Source organism: Equus caballus, chromosome 16 (genome assembly GCF_041296265.1).
Source record: "Equus caballus isolate H_3958 breed thoroughbred chromosome 16, TB-T2T, whole genome shotgun sequence".
NCBI classification, from domain to species: domain Eukaryota; kingdom Metazoa; phylum Chordata; class Mammalia; order Perissodactyla; family Equidae; genus Equus; species Equus caballus.
This window is the reverse complement of record NC_091699.1, coordinates 34,004,713-34,014,152: the sequence shown is the minus strand read 5'-3', so window position 1 is coordinate 34,014,152 and position 9,440 is coordinate 34,004,713.

Genomic DNA, 9,440 nt, shown 5'->3' with positions numbered 1-9,440 from the left:
CTGTGATCTTCCGTGGGCCTCAACCAATTCACTTTGGGCCTAAGTTGCCCAGTTTCTGCTGCTTGTAACCATGTAAACCTAACCTGTACACCAAGATTACGTACTCAGTTGTTCTGGACCAGTTAATATTGAACTACACATATCTCAAGTTCTTTACAGAAGCACTCTTGGTGACCAAGGGGAGTGACTAGGTAGGATTCAAACAAACCTGCTGATAAAAGTCAATGTGGCCATGTATTTTTAAGAAAGATAGCACATTAGAAATGTCCCCAAACTCTTGATGCAGTCATTTCATTAACTGAACAGGGCACTGAATCAAGGATCAGATCTTGCTGCTAGACTCAGCTCAGCTAAAGAAAGCTGTGTGTCCTTGGGCAAGTTACTTCTCCTCTCTGAGCTTACTTCATGTCTGTAAAATTAAGGAGGGGAGGGTCTTTGAGTTTTCTATTCATGAGTCAGAGTTTCTAAGTTTCTAAATGAAAAAACATATGCTTTAGAAATTACTGAGGAATTGAGTAGATGCATCTCAACACCTCTTTTCCCTGAAAAGAGACATTTTTCTCACATGGATTGGTAAGATGGAGTTGAGTTCCAACTTGACTCCTTGAAGTAGAACTCTTATGGTATCCATGTTTTCGAGAATCCAGTATCTTTCTTGTGCCAGTTATGATCTTACTACTCAAAAGGAGAGCTACAAAGGTCAGGATTATTAAATAGCTCTTCTGTCATTGAACTGAAATCTAGTTATGCACCAACCCCAAGGAGGTCAGCAACAAACGTAATTTAATTCTGAGCTATTAATAAATGAGTTTTAGATTAATTTGGATCTTCAAAGGAACTTTATGTTGAAGCAAAATTCATCGTAAAGCTTATTGGATTATTTTGTTGACAACCATTCAAATTTTATAGTTTCAAGGTTCAGATATGTCACTAAAGAGGGACAAAGAAAAACTACATCTCTCATTTGAAATAAACAGTTTTGAGTCCGCAAATGTATTTATCTTCATCATATTTCCTCATCTTATACTCCTCTGATCTCCAAAAGCCACCCAAACCACAAGTTTCCTAAAGCTACTCCTGACCTGTTTCTGCTTGTACTAGAGTTCACCCCTTTGGCAATTTAATGACATCATTTCCCAGCCCAGTGGTCGGTGGTCTTGAGCAGAGCAAAACAGTCAGTTCATATGGTGAAAGGCTAAATATCAAGGATTCAGATAAACTCTATCTAGTGTAAAATTCACCAGATAGGATAAGAGAACATAATTGATGGGAAAAGTTTACTTCTTCCAAGTATCGTGGAAACTTAGACACATAAACTTATAAAACATAAAAATTACTAAGGCATATATTCCTATATTGATGCAGCTTTTTTTTCAAAAATAATTTCAGAAGACATTCTTTACTTAATCATTATTTTTTTCTAATATCATCCATTGGCATTAAAATTAAGTTTAATTAAATGAGATAATATATGGAAATCCATTAGCACAACTTTGAAGCTTTACAAAAGCTGTCAACTCTTGACTTCTGACACTGAACCAGGCACTGTCCTGAATTGTACTTAAATCACATCATTTTATTCTTACTGCCTTATAAAACTGGTGCTGTTACTATTGCACTTTCCTGACAAGGAAACTGAGGCTCAGAGCAGTAGAGCGTGTGCCCAAGGTCACACAGCTAGGGAGTGGCAGAGCTGGAGTTCATATCTAAACCTCTTAAGATTCATTCTTTTAACTTCTCTGCCATGTTAACAAATTCAAGGGGAATCTGAAGGAAAAAGGAGTAGGCTGTGGTTTCTTGAAAACTTGGAAATACTAACTGAATATTATGCCAAAGGGAAAAAAGCATTTTCCCTTTTTAAATGGCAATGTTAGGAATTCCTGACACTACTGTGCATGTACATATGACACCTGATGTCTTGTCCATGATCTTCCAGCATACCTTATGATTTTGCATTTGACCTGATAGTCTGGGGTCTTCCTGGTGGTATGGTTTAGAGGGGAAGGGAGGCTGCCATCAATAATGTCGGCTCCTTGTCATTAAGAGGTAAAAGCTAGAAATGTTGTGACCTAGAGCAGAGATCCTTTTGGATGGCAACCACCGTTGGCTTCGACTAGAGATTGCATCCATAAGAGGCTCCATCTGTGCGGTCTCCTCAGGAGGGGTCACATATTTATCTCCGGAGAATTTGACACAAGCCATTTGTCAGCTGCGGTCACACGTGCTTGCTGTTGCCACGCATTATCCTTTTAGTCAAAGCAATAATTTCTCGTTGTGAGAGAGCAACTGTGGGGTGCCAGGTGTTGATATTTTAGAAACAAACAGCGGTAGGGACAGCTGTGGTGGCAGATTTCAATTTTTTCAGCCAAGCTGGTGATAGCATAGCATGCCAGATGAATTTAAAGAGTTTCAGACACAAAGTCTTTGCCTCGCCACAATAATGCATGATTTGTGATGACCTTTCTCTGAGGGACTCTCCCTGGAATTTACCTTCATTCTGAGGCAAAGTGCTTCAAAGAGTGGCTGCTCTAAGGCACTTATACCTCCTGAATGCTGTCAAAGAGCCCCCTCAGATTTTCCCAGACTGAGGCTCTCCACCATTGTGCTGGTTCTCATAATTATCATTCATCAATGCGCCCACTTTCGTGTCAATTCAAATTCAATGTGACATTTGCATTCACTTTCCTTTGTGGGTCAATGTTCTTCTGAGCTGCATAAATGCTGGCTATGGCATAGTTATTATTGCTTTGGGTCACAATCATTTGTATGTTCTGATTTAATTAAGAGAGAAATAATAATTTAAAGAGATTTTTGTGGAATCTTTTGTTTCTCAGGTAAAAGCAGTGCAGAGCTAACAACAAGCCCTCTAGATTCTTCAATAGGTGGTAAAATCAGGTCTTCGAATAAAATAATATTTCAGTTCAGCACAGGACGAGCAGGACATTACTGTGATATTTTTATAGTTCAGTTTAGTGGTTTTAGAAAATGCTGTGTTTACATTGGTACTTAACCGCTTTGAGAAGCTTGTGAAAGCCATGCACCCCTTCCTAGAAAAAGATGCAAATATGCTCAAAGTTTTGTATACACTTCAGGTTTTCATGGACCCAGTGAAAGCTTGACAATGTATGCTCTAGACCAGTGCCATCTAAAAGAACTTTCTGTGACATGCCCAGTATCGTAGCCACTAGCGACATGTGGCTATTGAGCAGGTGAAATACACAGGTGCAAATGAAGAACCGAATTTTGAATATAATTTATTTAAATGTAAGAGTCACATGTGGCTAGTGGCTAATGTACAGGACAGTCAGCTCTAGACTAGAGGTTCACAGACATCAAATTAAGAACCCATTTTATATAGATTCATTTATTAAAAACAACTTTATTGAGATACAATTCACATACTGTACCATTTGCTAATTTAAATTATATAATTCAATGGTGTTTAGTATATTCACAGTTATGCAACCATCACTGCAATCAACCTTAGAACATTTTTATCACCTCAAAAGAAACCCCAAACCCATTAGCAGTCATTCCCCACTTCCCTCCACTCTTCCCCAGCCCTGGGTAACCATTAATCTACTTTTTTTCTCCAAATATTTGTCTATTCTGGACATGCCACATAAATGGGCTCATACAGTATGTGGTCTTTTGTGACTGGCTTCTTTGGATCATTCTTTAAAAAGTTCTTTATAATGTTTTTAAGGTTCATCCATGATATAGTACCAGTGATACTGATCAAGATGTATCAATGATCATAACGTATCAGTACTTCATTGCTTTATATTGTTGAATAATATTTCATTGTATGAATAGAATACATTTTGTTTATCCATTCATCAGGTGATCAACATTTGAATTATTTCTGCTTCTTGGCTATTATGAATAACGCTGCTATGAACATTCATGTACAAGCATTTGTGTGCATGTATATTTTAATTATCTTGGGTATATACCTATGAGTGGAATTGCTGGGTTATACGGTAACTCCATCTATAACATTTTGAGGAACTGCCAAGCTGTTTTTCTAAGTGGCTAAACCACTTTATGTTCCCACCAGCAAAGCATGAGGGCTCCAATTTCTTCACATCTTCACCAACACTTCTTATTACCTGCCTTTATTATTTTAGTCATCCTAGTACGGGGTGAAGTAGTATCTTATTGGTTTTGGTTTGTATTTCCCTAGTAGCTAATGATGTTGAGTATCTTTTCACGTGCTGATTGGCCATTTGTATACCTTCTCTGGAAAAATACCTGTTTGAATCCTTGTTCATTTTTTGACTAGGTTGTCGTTTTATTGTTGAGTCGTAAAAGTTCTTTACCTATTCTGGACCAGTCCCTGAATATAAATATATTATTTGTAAATGTATCTCATTCTCTAGATTGTGTTTTCACTTTTTAAAATGGCATTCTTTGAAGCATGAAAGTTTTTAATTTTAATGAAGTCCAGTTTATCTTTTTTTCCATTGGTTCTGGTCTTGATGACATATCAAAGGAAACCATCATGCCATCCAAGGTTGTAAAGATTTACTCCTACTTTTTTTATAACAGTTTTATAGATTTAAGTCATATTTTGTTCTAGGATCCTCTCTGAGTTCATTTTTACGTATGGTTTGAAGAAGATGTCCAACTTCATTCTTTTGCATGTGGGTATCCAATTGTCCCAGAACACTTTCTTGAAAAAACTGTTTTTTTTCCTGTTGAGTTATCTTGGCACTCTCGTCAAAAATCAATGGACCATAACTACAAGGGTTTCTTTCTGGACTCTCCATTCTATTTTATTGCTCTATGTCAATCCTTGGGCCAACACCACACCATTGTAGCTTTGAAATAAGTTTTGAAATTAGAAGTATGACTTCTAAACTTTTGTTCTTCTTTTTCAAGATCGTTTTGACTATTCTGAGTCCCTTTCATTTCCATATGAATTTTAGGATGTTTGCCAATTTCTGTAAAATAATTCAGCTGAGATTTTTTTTGTGTGAGGATGATTAGCTCTGAGCTAACATCTGCTGCCAATCCTCCTCTTTTTATTTTTTTTCTTGGTTAAGGAAGATTGGCCCTGAGCTAACACCTGTGCTCATCTTCCTCTATTTTGTACATGGGATGCCTGCCAAGCATGGCTTGATAAGCAGTACACGGGTCCACGCCTGGGATCCTAACCACTGAACCCCAGGCCGCCAATGAGGAGCACATGAACTTAACTGCTGCATCACTGGGCCGGCCCCTCAGCTGAGATTTTGGCAGGAATTCTGTTGAATCTGAAGATCAATTTGGGGAGAACTGCCATCTTGACTATATTAAATCTTCTCCCCATGAACAAGGATTTGCATCACTGAATATATTCATCTGAAATTCTTCTCTGACAATTCTGTTCCACAGCATTTATTTTTCATTTACTTCAAACTTTTTCATATCCATCAGTTAACATAGAATTATTTCCAAACTCTAATATTATAATGGTAATTATTATAATAACAATATTTTTATGACATCTCAACTTAATGTTTCATTCATTTATTCAGCAGTTTTTAGTTGTGTGCCTACTATATTCCCTGAACTTTTCTGAGCATTCTTGATTTTAGTCATTTGAGTCTTCTCTCCTTTTTTCCTGGTCATTCTAGCTAAAGGCTTCTCCATTTTGTTGATCTTTTCAAAGAATCAACTTTTAGTTTCAATGATGCTTTGGTATTGTTTTGGTATTATTTTGGAATTATTTTATTAATTTCTGCTCTAATCTTTATTAGTTCCTTCTTTTTGCTTGCTCTAGGTTTAGCTGGCTCTTCTTTTTTAGTGTCTTAATATGGAGTTAGCTTATTGACTTGAGATCTTTCTTGTTTTTTAATATAGGCATTTATATCTATAAATTTCCCTCTAAGAACTCCTATAGCTGCATCCCATAAGTTATGTTTAATTTTCATTCATCTCTAAGTACTTTCTAATTTTTCTTGCAACTTCTTCTTTGACCATTGATTAGTTAGGCATATATGTTCATTCTGAAGTGTAATTTCGTTCAATAAGCTAATTATGGAAAGGAAAAATACCAATTTCTCACCTGCTATGCTTTGACTTTTAAAAATGAGTCATTAGGATTCAGCAAATAAACACATTCTGTACTGATCATGTTAATTTTCATTACTACACCTTTGTACCACTTCCAAGCTTTAATATGAACACAAGTCACCTGGGTACTTTGCTAAAATGCAAATTCTGTAGAACTGGTGTGGGCCCCAAGATTCTGCATTTCTAGCAAGTCCCCACGTGCTGCTGATTCTGATGCTGCTACACTTTGAGTAGGAAGGCTCTATGCAACTGCTTGGAATACCCTTTCCATTTATTCTTTGTGATTAGGTGAAAATGGCGCTTTTCCCAAAAACTCTTTCCCTTTGTCCTTCTAGCCAGGGGTGAACATCCTTCTCTATAACCTCTAACACCTTCCTTATACCCTTTATTTCCATTTGTCCCATTCTTGTAATCATTTCTTTATATATATTGCTTTCTCCAAAAGGACTATGAGACAAAGGAGAGAAGGGTCTCTGTTCTCTTCATGACTTTATGTCTATTGTCTGGCTTAGTGTTTGATGGCTCACATTAGATGCTTATTAGCTAGTCACTTAATATCCAGTTAACACTTAATATGTGTCTACTATGGGCCAGCACAGTGCCGACTGCTTTGCAGACATCATCTCATTTAATCATCAGACTATCCTTATGAGGAAGGTCTTATTATTATCACCATTTTGCAGATGAGAACTGAAAACCTTGTTGATGCTCATGATTAACTGAGTTTGATTCTGGTTCCCTTAGAAAATTAATTCAGTCCAATTTAACAACACTGACCAAATCTCTGAGGAATCTAATACAGACTGCATTTTATTTGTGTATATTATGGCAGCCAATTCAGAAAAAGAAAAATGGCAAAATGGCTTTTCCTCTTATGCCTGTATGGGACAGTGAAAGAGGTGGGCAGCAACACTGATAGTGCTACTCTAGTCCTGCCCTCACCTCTTCTTGCTTGGTCAGTGCATTCGCTAGCCATGTTGGTCTCCTCTCTTCTATGCCTCCTCTAAAATGTGGATTTGATCATGTCACTGGGAAGCTTTCAGTGATTCATAGTTGCCCTGTAAGATAATGTCCAAATTCCTTAAGTCAGCTTACAATCTTCCTACAAGCAATTTATCTAACATCTCCTCCTGCTGGAAGAGGATATTTCTGGAATCTAGAGTAACTATTCATTCCCCAAACAAGATACTCTCTACTCCTTTGTGTCTTCGCACACTCTTTTCCCACTGCCCTCAATGTCCTTATTGACCTGTCCCTTGCCCAGTTTCTACCAACTCTCTTGAGAAATGACCTCAACTCCACCCAAGGCTCTAGGCTTCTGCCTTTGTGCTTCTTTAGAATTATATACATACTTCTGATATTGTAGTTGCCACATTTTATGATAGCAATCTATTTATGCCTTCACCACTACGCTGTGAGCTCCTCAAGGGCAAAGAAGTTCTTATCTTTCTATTTCCAGAACCCAGCACAGGACTTGCCACTCAAACAAATTTGTTTGTTGAGTAAACAAGGTTGGTCAAAATGTAAGTGACTTGGGACAAAGACATCAACTGTTAACCTTGTCTTCAAAGAGAGTTCTTTCACATTTATTCCCAAAGCTCTCCATGTGTCCAGTTTCTACAGTAAATATCACATCTGCTTTGAATTAGAGTTATATTGGTGCATGGGATTGTGAGCTCCTCAGAAGGGCTGGAGTTATAGCATATTCATCTTTGTGTCTCTCGGCTCACATAGGACAGTGTCTTGCACACAGAAACCATTCTTTAAAGGTTTGCAGAACTGAAATGAGCTTAACTAGCTTCTCGGGTTTTAGCCAAGTTATTATAAAGCCTCCCAATACTCTGGGGAAACAATTATCTCCAACACAGGAGCGAAGGCTCTATCGCAATGCTGTTTGATGTTTCACACTCTCACATTCCTATGGCAGGAGACATCTTCGAAACAGATGGGTGTACTGTCTACTCTGATTACATCGGTTAACACCTGACCCAGATAACAGCAATACGGTGAGTATGAGAAGAGGAGAGTCATTTTAGAAGGCAGAAGTCAATTGAAAAAGTAGTAATGATTCACAGAGAGAAATATATTTCGATTTGAAACAGTGTCCACAGCTCTACTCTCTTTTTCTTTTGTTGTATCAGAAATGAATTTGAGTGGGGAGGGGAATATCAGAATATGGTTCTTTTAATGACTTCTTCACAGAGTGGCCTCCTGCAACCTCAAACTCACTCGTTCTTAATCACCATTCTACAAGCATGTATTGAGCATCAGCTAAGCATGAAGCACTGTGCTAGGCACCACTAGGACAGAAGATTAGGCAGAGAAAATACAGAATTAAACAACATTATTGGGTGCTCTAAAATAATATTTGCAGTATCAAGTGCAAGAAAGATCACGTGCAAATAGCGAGAATAACACCAGTAACTACTTTAGGCCATATGGGTTTTTAAATTGAGACTTGTTGTTGTCTATTGCACAATCAATAGCTGAGATAATCATTCTAATGGTTATATATTATCAACATTTGCTGTTCTAAGACAGTGATAATTGAAATGAATGTAACCATTCCTACGACGAAGACAAATATTAATATGGCCACTACTTTCTTCACCAATCTCATCTCCGAACATTCCTCTTCTCCTCCGTGTACTTCGGTCACTCTGGCCTTTGTTCAGAGTCTTGAACAGTTTCTGCCCTCATGATGAAGTTTGCACATACTGTTCCCTCTGCCTGGAACATTCTTATATCCCCTCCCACATGCACATGAGTGACCTCATGTCCCAGCTCAGTGTCATTTCCCTGACTCCCCTAACCAGGTTATGTCCTGCTCTCACATACCTTCCCAGCACCAGACACCTCTCCTTCAGAGTATTTATGGAAGTCACAATTTTTAAAAAAATCTTGTTCTCATTTACTTATCTGGCACCTCTACTGGACTGTAAGTTTCATGAAAATAGGGATACAATTTCTTTTTGTTCACCGCTGGCTCCCCAGGGCTCAGTAAAGTGCAGGGAACCTGGGGGGCACTCAGTAAAAATTGTTGAATAAATGGATAAAAAACAAGTTGAGGTATGAAAAATAATACTACTATAGTGATTACTATTATAATATTAGAGTTTGAAAATGATTCTGTGTTAGCAGATGGATTTGAAAAAGTTTGAAGTGAATGAAAGAAAAGAGCTATGGAACAGGATTGCTGGAGAAGAATCTCAAATAAATATATTCAAAGATGCAGATTCAATGTGGATTCTGAAAACGTGAAGAACCAGAGACAAGATATGTTATAAACAAATGGAATTAATGGGTGAATGAGAACCTTCCCAAAAAGCTGTGATGGTAAGAAAAATACGGGCCATAGATCTTTCAAACTCTAAGGAAAA